Source organism: Lolium perenne, chromosome 2, assembly GCF_019359855.2.
Source record: "Lolium perenne isolate Kyuss_39 chromosome 2, Kyuss_2.0, whole genome shotgun sequence".
NCBI classification, from domain to species: Eukaryota; Viridiplantae; Streptophyta; class Magnoliopsida; order Poales; family Poaceae; genus Lolium; species Lolium perenne.
The window spans coordinates 267,608,015-267,618,434 of record NC_067245.2 but is presented as its reverse complement, the minus strand read 5'-3'; the positions used below and the strand labels follow the sequence as shown (position 1 = coordinate 267,618,434).

General features: G+C 46.0%; 1 long non-coding RNA gene across 2 annotated transcripts; it reads right to left on the bottom strand.

Annotated features, from left to right (window-relative positions):
- Positions 1–7,938: 7,938 nt before the first annotated feature.
- Positions 7,939–9,059, bottom strand: LOC127335984 (uncharacterized). 2 transcript variants are annotated; one of them, XR_011751120.1, is made up of 3 exons: positions 9,031–9,059; positions 8,341–8,938; positions 7,939–8,259 (listed from the first exon to the last, which is right to left on the bottom strand). It is a non-coding gene; the product is annotated as an uncharacterized lncRNA (long non-coding RNA). The 2 variants fall into 2 exon arrangements; XR_011751119.1 differs by lacking the exon at positions 9,031–9,059 and having other exon boundaries at positions 8,341–9,021.
- Positions 9,060–10,420: the final 1,361 nt, after the last annotated feature.

Sequence of the window (10,420 nt, the reverse complement as noted above, 5' to 3'; positions counted from 1 at the left end):
TTCTACAAGCTGGGGATCCTCCCTGTTCCACTCAATTGTTGGCAAGTCTTCACCTTCGTAATCGGCTAAAACGAGGCTGTCATCATTCTCATTCTTCTCTTCATCATCAGTATCATCAAATCTGGCACCAAAAGCAATATCTTCCATGTATTGATCCACCATTGCCTGCTTACTGCATCGATCTACCAATTCAGGAAACATCAACTCATCCTCATCATCTTGAGGAGACTGATCCTCAATGTCTGCATCGTCCTCCACATCGACCGTACGAACGATCTGGCTACCACTAGCACTGGGGACAGATGGTGCTGCTGTGGACCTACAAGGAGCGCCGCGGCGCACACTGTTAGAAGAGGCAGCAGCAGTAGAGAGACATGATGCCCGACCACCTGATGATGCCCCTACCAGAGAGATGATGCCCGGCCCCTGTCCACATGGATACGAATTTTACCGAACCGGCAAGAAGCATTCAAAGCAAAAAAGAATTCCCAGATCGTCGTCGGAAATTAGTGGAACAAATCTTCCCTCCTTGTTGTGCAAATATTCGAAATGAATCATATTGCCGTAGCTCCAGCTGTACTGAGCGCAGATGTTAGCTTTCAAATTCCTCAACGAGATGGTGGTTGCAACCACCGCAGCGAAGAAAAACCCATTCTTATTGCGTTTAGAATCACGCGTAAAGCTAGAATCCAGCCTAACCACCAGCCGAAAAGCCAGCGCTGGATCAATCCTATTCGAAAAGCAACGCAGTTAGTTGAGCAACAACGATTGGCGCTCAAAAACTGCCTACTGTTAATTCACATAGGCAGACGATGCTTACCCAGATGGAATCCATGCGTTAGATCCCTCCGATTCCCAATCTTCTCCGCGGCTGACGCGAACATTTGGCACACCAGATGGACATACAAACTCCACGAAAGGGGTAGATCTAGATCTGGTGGAGATGGATCCCTCTCCGCCTCCCGGGGGTGGTGGTGGGGGCGGGGGCGGCTCGGCGGCGGACGACGCCATAAGGTAGGAGGGCAGGACGGCGTGGCGGCGGAGGGGCGGTGTGTGAGCTCCTCCAGTATCGGGCGGAGTGGAAAGCTTTGGGTGAGCTCCTCCAGTCAACAGTCAACACAGTTCGAAAGAAACGGTCAATTCAACACCAACGCGGCTCCCTAGCCATCACCGGTAACGCTGAAGGCCTCTGACCAGACGGCAACCCTCCCGTCTGAGCGTCTGCGACGGGTTTCAAACTAGAGGGAGGGGAAAACTGAGGAAAAACTAAGGGGCTGGGGAAAACTGAGTACAACTAACGAACCAGGGGCACGAAAATAGAAATCCCTACATCAAATGCCACTGCGTAAATGAGTGGTTATAAAGATGGGATTAAGTATTCAGAAAGTATGAGTTGAGGCATATGGATCAAGAGAGGGATTTGTCCATCCCGATGGACCGACCCTAGGAGGCCTAGCATGGGCCGAGGGGATGCACCCTAGCCTAATGGGCCAGGGGTACATGCCCTCAAGGCCCAAGTCGGCCACCCTTAGGGTTTTCCCCAAAACCCTAGGGGGGATCAACTTGGGGGGGAAGAATTCCCCCTCCCCCCTTTGGCCGCCGGCCCTAGATGGGTTTGGGGCATTGGGGGGCCACCCAAACCGATCTCCCCCCCTATATAAAGAGGGGAGGGGGCAGGGGGCGTTCACCCTATCATAACCTAACCCTGGCCGCCCCTCTCTCCTCCACCGCAAGTCTGCTCCGGCTTGGCGAAGCCCTGCAGCTTTTCTCCTCCACCACCACCACCACGCCGTCGTGCTGCTGGGATTCCGAGGGGATCTACCACACCTCCGCTGCCCGCAAGGCATGGCCAGGGGGATACGAGTATATGCGTGTAGCTGTCGACAAGTTCACCAAGTGGGTCGAAGCAAAACCAATAAATTCGCCAGATGCAGCATCAGCGATCAAATTCATCAAGAGCAACGTTTTCTGGTTTGGAGTTCCTCATAGCATCGTCACAGACAATGGTAGCAATTTCACGTCAAAGGAATTCCAGGCTTATTGTGCGGAAGTAGGAATCAAGCTGCATTTTGCGTCGGTTGCGCACCCGCAAACCAATGGTCAAGTCGAGAAAGCAAACGGCGTCATCTGCAACGGCATTAAGAAGCGCCTGTTAGGACCACTGGAAAAAGCTCGACGCACTTGGCCAGAGGAGTTACCCAGCGTGCTATGGAGCATACGAACAACACCCAACACAGCAACACAGGAAACCCCGTTTTTTCTGGTTCATGGAGCTGAGGCAGTGCTGCCGATAGAAATAGAACACAATTCTCCAAGAGTGGTGGAATTTGATGAGGAAACCTCACGAAAGGCACGAGAAGATGATATGGACGCACTCGACGAAGCTCGAGACGAAGTATTGTCAAGAGTCGCCAAATATCAGCAAGATATGAAAAATTATCACAGTCGACGATTGCGTCCAAGATCCTTCCAGGTGGGTGACCTAGTTCTTCGGCTCACACAAAACAGCCATGAAAAGCTCGAGTCGCCATGGCTAGGCCCTTACATCGTCACCGAGGTCATCGAGGGGGGAGCATACAGGATAAAGGACAAGAAGACAGGGGTTGCCGAGCCAAATCCCTGGAACGTGGCGCAGCTTAGGCGTTTTTACGCCTAAGTCAAGATATATATGTAAACATACAATGTACTGAAACGCCCGCGAGTTTTCAGACGCACTCTTTTCCTTTCAGGGCACCGAGTGGGGCTGGAAGGTTTTTAATGAGGCGGACTCGCGGTGCTGCAATATAATAAAGATATTGGAGATATACATCTTTTTCTTCGACGGGCTCGGGGGCTCATACCCGCAAGTACAATATACTCAATAAAATTTATTTGCCTTGGTTTAACCTCGCAAACACAATAAAGAAATTAGCCACTGAAACACTCGGGGGCTAGGGAAAATAAAAATATATATCTCTGTCTTACAACATACATACAGCAAGTTATAGTTTCTTTCAATAAAATAAGCTATCTACCGAAGAAATAAATTCAGTCGTGACCTAACAGATCGTCAATATTTACTCTGTCTTCTTCGGCAGAGGCACCCAGAAAATCGGAATAATGACCATCTGCAAAAAATTCGGCATCCATTCGGAGAAGGTCGCCAATTATCTCTTCGGCCACTGGTGTAACTACCGCATCAATTTTATCGACACCTCTCCGCCGTCGCCTCATCTTGGTATGAACAGTTTCAACCACCTTGGTCATATCAAGTTTTGAGTGGCAGATCTGAAGCATAATAAGGGCAAACCTGGCACCGGCTACTAGTTGAGCTCTTACAAAACCATGGATTTTGTGCGAGTCCTTAAACTTGTCCATCAGCTCAGGAAGGGTCTTAGGCTGAACATTTCGAGGAAACATGGAGTTGTAAACCATGGACAACATTTTGGTACAAAATTCAAGGAACTCACAAACTTGGCATGAGCGGTCTTGAAATCTGACGATTTGTCAGGTACGTTTAGGTGTAGCCCAAAAAAGGGAGCCATGGTCCAGTGCCAGATTAATTAGGAAATTTGATCTTGTGTCAACTCGTTGATCTTCGGCATCAGCATCCAAAAAGGGACCTATTTGGCGGCAGTACACCAATTAGAGGTAGAAAACAGGCAAGGAACAGAGGGAGATTCAGCTCAAGAAAGTATACCTGCCATCTCCAGGCTTGCTTCAGTCATCAACTCAAGCATAAAGTTCTCTCGGGAGGTAGCCTGGGTAGCTTCAGCGACTGCAGCCTCTTTCGAAGCTATAGCTTCCTGAGCTTGTTGTAGCGCAACTTTTTCCCTCTCAGATGACTTTCGAGATTGTTCCATTATCACGAGTGCTTGTTTCTTCATTGATTGAAGCTGTTGACGGAGTTCCTTCAAGTCATGTGTTGGACCCATACTCGAAGAATCTTCAATGAATTCGTCATCAACTGGGATTTTCTTCCAGTACAAGGATGCATGCAAAGCATCGGAGGAATGATGAGTTGGAGTATAGTTGTCAAATACCAACTGGAAATAAAATCTTGACATCAATCATCACGCAAAATAGATTTCCATTGATATATTTACATGGTGCTTACAAAAGGTTGGATCCTAGTGAACCAATCATACGCTGTCGCAGACTACATTTATGGCGACAGGCGTCAAAAGAAAGAAACGAAAAAGATAGGCAGGGCGATCTACTTGACCTCTGGTTTGGCGGAACTGGAGGAAGGCGTTGGTTTATATCCGAGGAAGGCAAGGATTTTCTTCGAGCTCGGCTTGGCAGCCTTGATCAAAGATTGCTATTTCTTTGTCTCCATACTCTTCACATCACCAACCTTAGCCCAGTCGACGTGGTGTTGGTTCTCGGCAACCAAAGCAATAGTGCCTTCAACGCCGATCTTCAGGTTTTCTTGCCGAAGAGCTAACCCAAGATCTTCCTTCGGAATGAAGCGCTTGGCAAGTGCAGCAAAAGTGTTGGGCTCATCAGTCTTCGGGAAAAAGTAGGGGAAGAGCCGAGAAAATGCCGCCTTGGCATCAGAAATGCTTTGGCGCACTACATCTCCATAAATTTCTAGGAGAGAAAGGGCGTCAAGGAGACGGTCATCCTCTGGCTCTTCAAGCCCATATTCCTGGCTGGTTTTCCGTGCTGGAGAAAAATATCAGATTATCAATAAATGTATGCAAAAAATATTGCTAAAGTAAACTCGAGGAAAATGGGGGATACTTACTGACAAAACGACGGTTTTGCGACTCCAAGCGCGCGGCGATGGAAGCTTCGCGAGCAAGCTGTTGAGCTGTGCGTTCACTCAAAGCATTTTCAGCGTCATGGAGTCTCTTTCGAAGACTCTCAACTGAGGAAGATTCAAGCTCCGCTTTTTCTCGAGCTTTTTCGCTCTTAGCCAGCTCGAGAGCAAGATCATCGGCGCGCTTATTGGCTTTGGCGAGATCCTCTGGTACAACACAGCAACAAAGTTACAAAAAAGTTGTGAAGAAAGAATTATCCGACAAGAAAGAGAGAAGAGAAGTACCTTTCAAACTATTCGCATGGTCGCGGTACCCAATAAATTGAGTACCAAGACGAATAAATTGTTGCATCAGAGGCTGTGAAAACAAAAAGGGATAAGAAAGTCAGAAGAAGAGAAGTTCGACAGCAATAAAAGTAGGTGGTAAAGATACTTACATCATCCAGAGCGGAAGTTGACGAACTCCCGGGCAGAAGTTTTGATCCTTCGACAGATTCAGTCCTTTCTCTCTTTGGCGAAGAGGCACGGGGGCTGCCGGGAGGAGTCAAGTCCCCTATATCTCACCGGGGAGGCGAGGTTTCTTCGGTAGCACGGCGAGTATCGGACAACACTAGAGTATGTGACGTGCTCGTGTGAGCAGTTACATTGACAATGGGTTCTTCCTCCTCGTCGCCACTATTGCATCACAAGATAGTATGAGAAGACACAAGAAAAGCAATATAGTATAAGAAATACAAAGCGAAGTAAAACTTACGAGCTGACAAGCGCAGCGTCATAGGCGTTGAAGGGTTCCGATTCTTCGGGAGCAGTGCTTCTTGGAGCAGTCTCCTCGACAGGAGAACTGCTAAGCTTGGAGGTGCCAGAGCCTTCTGCGTCACCCCTTTTCCGTTTCCTCGGGGAAACGGCGGAAGGAATGGACTGCGTGGACTCTGAAGCCTCGGATTCAACTTCTTTTTCAGAGGAAGCCGCGGGTTTGTGAGAAACCGCGACTTCGCTCTCAGGTTGAGAAGGAACCTGGGTGTCTTCGGTAATGAATGCGCGCTCTTCGACATCTTCACCTTCGGGAAGGGGAGGAAGAGGCGACGCAGTCTTGTGGTTCTGGACAAGATAGGAAAGTGTCGACAGGAAATTGTATCAATAGCACCAGTCGAAGAAATAGCAATAAAAAAAGTGAAGAACGAACAAGAAAACGATAAAGATAGATTACCTGGGGGAGCGCGTTGGTGGCGCTATAAGGTGTCACGCGGCAAGATGACGGGACGGTGTCTTTCTTGCTAAGCGAAGATATTTTTCGGACAAGTTTTTCTAAGTCCTTGACCGATAAATCTATCGACAGGCAATCCACATCCTTGTTGCCAGCATACATCCAGAGGGGGTTTTTGCGAGCTTGCAGAGGCTGCAACCTAATCCTAAGGAAATATGCCGTAATTTGGATACCCGACAACTCTTGTCCACGGGTATTCTGAAGCTCGTGGATGCGTGCCATCAGCGCCTCTGTCGCCGATTTTTCTTCGTCGCTAGCCTCTGCATCCCAGGAGCGGCGGCGAAAGATTTTTTCGTTGCCGTTGAAAGGGGGAATGTTGTGTTCCAGCGAGTCAGCGCATTCCTCGTGGACATACAACCATTTTTTGCGCCACCCTTGAACCGAGTCAGGGAATTTGACGTCAAAATACTCGACATCAGGGCGTACGCAGATAACAACACCGCCTATGTTATAGGCGACGTTGGGGGAGCCATTACGGCGGAGGAGGAAGATGCGCTTCCATAGAGCCCAGTTAGGTTGGACTCCAAGGAAAGATTCGCAAAGAGTGATGAAAATAGAGATGTGGAGGATGGAGTTCGGAGTAAGATGGTGAAGTTGCAGCCCATACACAAAAAGCAACCCACGCAGAAAATTGGGGATGGGTGCAGAGAGGCCACGGATAAGATGGTCAACAAAACTAACCCGATACTCAATGGGAGGCGTCAGGTAGCTCTCCTCGCTGGGGAAGCGCAGCGCGTCCTTATTCTTGCTTAGTCCAAGCTTCTTCAGCAGGTTGATGTCCTGCGCGGAGATCTTGGATCTCTCCCACTCCATGTTCCCTAGATCTGGCGCCGCCATCTTTGCTTCAGGGGTGCTGTGCCTTGAAAGTCTTGGCCGCGGCGGCATCGACAATGGCGTCGAAGAAGCAGAGCAGTACGTGGGCGCTAGAGCTCTGGTGGTTGCAATGGGGATTGGAGCAGAGAAGGTATGAGCAATGGTGCGGCGAAGGGGATTAAACGAGGAGGACGAAGCCTATTTATAGCGAGTTCAGCCAAAACGTCGCACCGTTGTATGATCTACGAATGGACTTGATGCTTTACACGAGGATCAAGGGGTAAAACGGTATTTTTACCATGATGGAACTGGAAAGGCGCTACAGCGCGCGTGCCAGGAAAAGCGGAGGACGTGTGTCCCCCACTTGCGTAACATGTCAATGGGTCGCAGGTTTTGGGCCCGCAGATCAGTGAAGGGATAGTTCTCGCGTTTTTTCCAATACAGAGATCGTGGCTATCGTCATCACTGATGTCACCTTACCAATGAAAATTTCGGCTGGGATTTTATGAAAAGTGGCGACAGCAAGAGACGATTGGTAATCTCGAGAGCCTTTGCCCAAACTAGATGACCCGGTGCGCCCCGGCGCACAGGCAAAAGCGAGGCAGATGTAGTAACCATAAGTTTTAATCGGTATATATTTATTTAGTTGTCTAAGAATTTAGTAGGTCTCTCCGAGGCTTCGAGCCCTTAAATCTATATATAAGGATCGTTTTTAACCTTTCAAGTAATAATATATAAAGATAATATAACGATAATATATGTATAACGCAACAATATTTTTTTTATCCAACCATTTTTTTTTACAACAGAGATTAGAAATAAATTTGTACAATACATCATCATGTATTTTTTTTTTCTGGGTGCTATCAACAGACTCAATAAGTACATATGAAGTAGTGTTATTTAGTTCAATATAACAATACACGAGGATCATCACTAAGAAACAGAGAGCAAATGGGTAAGGTTAAATAATGTAGGTTTCAGCCTCGTATGGAAATTTAGGCATTTAGCTGATGTTCAATGATATTGTCCATGCATTATACGCAAATATAACCAAATATAGTCAGTTCATATTTCTTGTATCCGTGGTCTAGCTAATGGAAACCTTGTATGTACATTATACGCAGATATAACCAAATTTAGCTAATGAAAACCTCGTATGTACAGTATACGCAAATATAGCCAATACATATTTCTTGTATCCGTGTGTATGGACCAAACTGCCAGCCCTGTGTAAACCCACCTCGACCGATTTGCCTCCACCTTTTCCACACGAACTCCACTTTCGTCATAAATCAAGAAACTTTCCAGGTTTAGCTCCAAAATACGGCCGCGCTCGCAGCCGATGTGTGTTTTCTGCCAATCCAGATGTCATCGCGTCCGACATGGCGCCAGCGGCTCCCATGAAACAGAAGGAGGTGAAGGTTCTTACACCAACCTAGATCAGACGACAAAAGATGAACAAGAAGAGCAGTAAGAAGAGTGGGGCGGTGATCAATCATCAAAAGCAGGGTCCAACCTTTGCTTAGGAGACTGGCGACGCTAGTGAGGTACAATCAATTCTCCAGGGTTAGTTCGTGATGCTTCTTTTCCATCTTGTCTTCCCTTGAAAGAATCATTAAGCCGAGATACCACAACAAAAATAGACCGGGGACTTCCTTTTATGCATAATCACATATTTAACTTCTTTTTAAACGGGAAAGCCCCATCCTCTGCATCAATGAACCTTTATTAAATACATATTTAACCTGTATATTATCGAAAAGTCTTATTATGTCCTACTACCCTAATATCAATTCTTTGAATAACCAAATGGCAAGAAAATGCTGGCAATATCTAATAGCCAGATTGTACTACTACACAACAATTACATTACTCATCAAGTAATTACTGTGCACAACATGGACCACTGCAACCATGTGTTGATATCCCTTATAGATTGTATCTCTGCAAAGAGTATGTACAAAGAAGATGATGAATTAGCAAATTTTGAAGCTGACAGAATCAGATCTCTCCATGTACATACCAATTACTCAACAGGAAAAACACTAAGCGTGCCTTCAGACCTGGCTGGACCTGGCTGAATGTACTACATCCACTTCCGAATAGTATCTAGTCTAGAAATATAAAGCTGGCTTTCAGGACCAAGCAAGCACAAAGCAAACGAAATAAAATCCGTGGAGGGTACAATGCATCTGAATTTAATTACCTTCTCATCCTAACTGAATATGAGAGGAACACTAAACTGCTGCCCGCGGCCGTGTCACCCAGCAGCTAGCAAGCTGCCAACGCCCGACACCCATGAAATAAAATTGAAAGTAGAGTATATAAATGCAGTCAAATGCCTTGTCAATCAGCTTTGCAAATCTGAAATATCAGAAGATTGACGGTATTAGCAATTCACATTTTTTCTGCTCCAGAAGCCATAACGTATGAACATAAATAACCATTGAATGGATCAACATTGGATGCTTTTTCTACATCACAAAACATTTTTATATTGATTAAAAATAAATATATAGAGGACATAGGTAAATATTCAGAACACTTAGCCTCCACTGCAACCAAAAATGATTTCAGATTAGAAGAAAACCTAGTCAAATAAATATCAGTAAGAAAGAAGCGCTTTTGGAATAGTATAATCATAAACGTGACATCCACAATACACTCTATGGACCTGTGGTCACCTGATTTCTTCCCGAGTCCAACAAAACTCTTCCATTAGTTCACATAAACATATATATGAACTAATTGATATCATCTCACATTTTATGTCTATGGAATTCACAGCTTCATCTTTCTATAGTGCAAGAATATATATCCAACTAAAGGTTGTCAACAATTTCCACTCAATATTGACAGACCAACCTAGGATTGACACACCAACCAAGTATAACCAAATCCATGATCGACACACCAACCAAGGTGCAGATTAGTCTGTATCAAGGACCATTCTGCGTTTCTACCGATTAGCTGCAGCGTGAGCCGGACTAAGGATTGGCAACCTAGGATTTTTTCCCTTGCAAACAAGCAGAACACATGCAACACCACGCACGCCTCTCATGCTCCTTCATTTCAGTGAGATGGTTACCCAAGAAGAACCATAAATTCATTGAAACTTGTTACTGCAAGAAGCAGATGGTCCATGCCGTTTGGCTATCACACCACCACGGGCACACACCTACCCTATCTACTTGCAGGTGACTCAATGCCATAGCACCGCTAGCCCAGCTCGATCACCAAAATATTCAATATTTCATACTCTTTTGGAAATAATAAACGTTCTATAGCAAATTTCAGCCCACTACTGGATGGAGCAACGGAACCAAATGCAGAATAAATTTAAGTACACAAAAGAAATGGGGATAGACTCAAGATTTACCTGTCCAATTCCTCTTGATCAGCTAAGCCGGCCACTGTATACCAACTTCTGTAATTGTGCATCAACCAAATTAACATGCTCCTTCCTAATGTCCAACGAATATCGCAGAACTGGTAGGCCAGTCAAATAGGCAACTACTTCACAGAGAGAGATTCTCTTTACAGTGAGCATCTTAAAGTCAAAGACTTATGGTTTAGAGTACAGTTCTAAATCATCC